This window comes from Phoenix dactylifera, chromosome 4, assembly GCF_051530095.1.
Source record: "Phoenix dactylifera cultivar Ajwa chromosome 4, Ajwa_hap1_PhDact_Kaust_v1.1, whole genome shotgun sequence".
Taxonomy (NCBI): Eukaryota; Viridiplantae; Streptophyta; class Magnoliopsida; order Arecales; family Arecaceae; genus Phoenix; species Phoenix dactylifera.
Window position 1 is genome coordinate 41,129,550 of NC_143193.1, and position 4,145 is coordinate 41,133,694.

Sequence of the window (4,145 nt, forward strand, 5' to 3'; positions counted from 1 at the left end):
TGAAATCGGAAAGAATGAGACGGGACAAGTGATCAGCTACTACGTTCTCTACCCCTTTTTTATCTCTTATTTCTAGAAAAAATTCTTGGAGCAGAAGGATCCACCTAAGCAAACGCGCCTTAGCATCCTTTTTTGAAAGAAGGTACTTAAGAGCAGCGTGGTTAGTGTAGATAATGATTTTGGAACCAATCAAGTAAGACCTAAATTTATCTAGTGCAAATACTACGGCGAGTAGTTCCTTTTCCGTAGTGGTGTAATTCATTTGTGCGTTATTTAAAGACTTACTTGCATAGTAGATAACATAAGGCTTCCTTTCCTTTTTTTGCCCTAAAACTACCCCAACTGCATATTCACTAGCATCACACATGATTTCAAAAGGAAGCGACCAGTCTGGTGGTTGCATGATGGGAGCAGAGGTCAGCAAGCTTTTAAGTTTATCAAAAGCTTTTTGACATTCTTCAGACTACACAAATTGGGTTTCCTTTTGAAGGAGATTACATAAGGGTTTAGATATTGAGCTAAAATCTTTAATGAATCTCCTATAAAATTCTGCATGACCCAAAAATGAGCGTATATCTTTGATAGTTTTTGGGTTGGGTAAGTTAGCAATTAAGTCAATTTTAGCCTTGTCTACTTCAATTCCTTCAGATGAAATGACATGCCCGAGAACAATTCTCCTAGTTATCATGAAATGGCACTTTTTCCAGTTTAAGATTAGATTCTTCTCCTCACATCGAATTAAGACTAGCCTTAAATGGTTCACACAGTTTTCAAAAGAGGAGCCGAAAACCGAAAAATCATCCATGAAGACATTCATAAAGCGCTCAACCATGTTAGAGAAAATACTGAGCATGCATCTTTGGAAGGTTGCAAGAGCATTACATAACCCAAATGGCATTCTCTTGTAAGCAAAAGCGCCAAAAGGACATGTAAAAGTGGTCTTCTCCTTATCTTCAAGATCAATTGCAATTTGGTTGTAACCGGAATAGCCATCTAGGAAGCAATAATATTTATGACCTGCCAACCTTTCTAAGATTTGATCAATAAAAGGTAGAGGAAAGTGATCCTTCCTAGTGACAGAATTAAATTTTCTATAGTCAATGCATACACGCCAACTAGTGGGGACCCTAGTTAGAACTAATTCATTGTTGGCATTTTTGACTACAGTAACACCAGATTTTTTCGGGACCACTTGGGTTGGACTTACCCATTTACTATCTGAAATAGGGTAGATCATACCCGCATCCAGAAGTTTCAGAACTTCTGCCCTAACCACATCCTTCATGTTTGGGTTCAATCGACGTTGAGGTTGATAAGAAGGTTTAGCATCAGCTTCTAGGTGGATTCTATGAGTGCAAATTGAGGGACTAATTCCCTTGATATCAGCAATTGTCCACCCTATTGCTCCCTTATGTTCCTTGAGAATTTCTAACAATTTTAATTCTTGACTTTGTTTGAGTTGGGATGATATGATCACAGGAAAAGTCTCTTCTTGACCAAGGTATGCGTACTTGAGCTCAGATGGCAAAGGTTTTAGCTCAAGTTTAGGTGCTTGAACACTAGATGGTAGAGGACTATTGTTGCGTGTGGGCAATTCTTCAAAACAAGATTTCCACCTATCTGTATCCAACAAAGGAGCTAAATCTAATATAGCACTGATTTCTCTAAAGTTTTGGTTGATATCTGTATTTTCGAAATGAGTTAGGCATGTTTCTAACGGATCAGAAGAAAGAGATGGGACAAGAGCATCTTCTACAACGGAGTCGATCAGATTAACTCCATGAATTTCATCATTTTCGTTGTCATTATCGGGTTGTTTGCAAATGTTAAATATATTAAAATCTATAGTCATATTCCCGAATGACATTTTCATTATTCCATTTCGACAGTTGATCAAAGCATTGGAAGTGGCTAGAAATGGGCGGCCTAAGATGACAGGTATTGGAGTGGTACAATTCATGACAGGCTGGGTATCTAATACTATGAAGTCGACTGAAAAATAGAATTTATCAATTTGGACAAGTATATCCTCGACTACTCCTCTTGGTATCTTTATAGATCGATCGGCAAGTTAGAGAGTAACCTTGGTGGATTTTAGTTCACCAAGTCCTAATTGTTCATAAACTGAATAGGGCAGTAAGTTAACACTTGCACCTAAACCAAGAAGGGCTCGTTGTATCCTGAAGTTTCCTATGATGCAAGATATGGTAGGACAACCAGGATCTTTATATTTAGGTGGGGTGTTGTGTTTGAGAATAGCACTCACCTGTTCAGTTAGAAAAGCTTTCTTTTATACGTAAAGCTTTCGCTTTATGGTACAAAGATCTTTTAAAAATTTGGCATAAGATGGGATCTGCTTAATGGCATCTAATAAAGGAATGTTAATCTTTACTTGTTTAAAGATATCCAAAATTTCTTGGTCAGGTATTCCCTTTTTAGCTGCAAGCAAGCGCTGAGGGAATGGAGCAACTATCTTGTGATGGGGTATTGGATCATCTTGTTCATTATCATCTTCATTCTTCTTTTCAATAGATTTTTCAGGTTTGTCATCTTTTGTCGAAATTTCTTTGTTAATTATTTTTCCGCTACGAAGGGTTGTGACAGACTTAAATTGTTCAAATTTAGGTTGAGATGAACTTGCTTCATGGACCTCATGTTGACCCTTTGCGTTAGATTGAGGTTGGGCTGGAAATGTTCCTTTTTTCCTAACATTGAGTTGAGCCTCAATTCTACCTACAGAATTTTTAAGTTCTTGGAGTGATTACATTGTATTTAGATTTATCTGAGTCTGCCCTTGCATGAAAGTTTGCAAAGTATCTTCAAGGGATTTCCTATATGGTGGCACATAAGGAGTAGGAACAGAATTTCCTTGAGATTCATTGGCAGTGGGTCCATGTCTCCAACTAAAGTTAGGATGGTTTCGCCAATTAGAATTATATGTTTCTGGAAATGGTCTTTTATAAGTATTAGTGAAATTTGCTTGATCATGCAACACTTCTTGAAAAGCAAGGATTGTAGGACAATCATTGGTCACATGTGCATTACTCTCGCAAATTCCACATATACTTTCAACAATAGTTTGTGCTTTTCCTATATTAGCCTTGCTTAATTCCATGGCTTCAACCTTCCTAGTCAGATTAGCAATTTTTACATTGACGTCATTATCATCTTTAATAAGATATATTCCTCCTTTTGCATTAGGTGCTATTTTAGATTTTTCATTTTCATCTGTTGTATCCCAAGCTTGTGCATTTTCTGCTAAAAGATCAAAATAATCCCAAGCTTCATTTGGTTCCTTACTCATGAATTCACCGTTACACATCATTTCTACAAATTATCTCATATTGGAGGACAAACCATCATAAAAGAAACTAATGACCCTCCAAATTTCATATCCATGATGTGGGCAAGCAAGCAGAAGGTCCTTAAATCTTTCCCAACACTGAAAAAATGTCTCTCCATCTTTTTGTGCGAAGTTCATGATATTTCTTCTAAGTGTGTTTGTTTTATGTGTTGGGAAGAATTTCTTTAAAAATTCTCGTGTTATTTCTTGCCAGGTAGCTATGGTCCTAGGCCTTAAGAAGTGTAACCATGACTTAGCTTTTTCCTTTAAAGAAAAAGGAAATAATTTAAGCTTAACTACCTCTTCAGTGACATCATTAAAATGAAATGTTGAACACACTTCATCAAATTCTTTTATATGCAAATAGGGACTTTCAGAATCAAGTCTGTGAAACTTTGGGAGTAATTGGATTATTCGTGGTTTCGTATCAAAAGCTCCCGCAGCAGTAGGAATAACCATACAGGATAGGGTACTGGTCCTAGTGGGTTGTAGATAATCACGAAGCGTTATAATAGGTAAGTTATCTTGAAATTCATTATCTTCCTGATTACTACCATTATCTTCCATTTGATTATTTAAATTTTGAACAATTAAATTTTTATCTCTTGATTCAACTCAAAATAATCTATTTGTTTTATCTCTCTCCCACAACAGCATATACTGAAATAAATAAATAAATAAATAAATATAAATATATATTATTTTTTATTTATTTATTTATTTATTTTTATTTTTATTATTTTTTATTTTTTATTTTTTTATTTTGGGTTGGTACAAGTACCACCTAAAGAGATCTAGACAA

The 4,145-nt window shown here is 35.7% G+C and overlaps 1 non-coding gene across 1 annotated transcript; it reads left to right on the forward strand.

Annotated features, from left to right (window-relative positions):
* Positions 1 to 3,392: 3,392 nt before the first annotated feature.
* LOC120113210 (small nucleolar RNA R71) lies at positions 3,393 to 3,499 on the forward strand. Its single transcript, XR_005515012.1, has one exon. It is a non-coding gene; the product is annotated as a small nucleolar RNA R71 (small nucleolar RNA).
* The last annotated feature ends 646 nt before the right edge of the window (positions 3,500 to 4,145 follow it).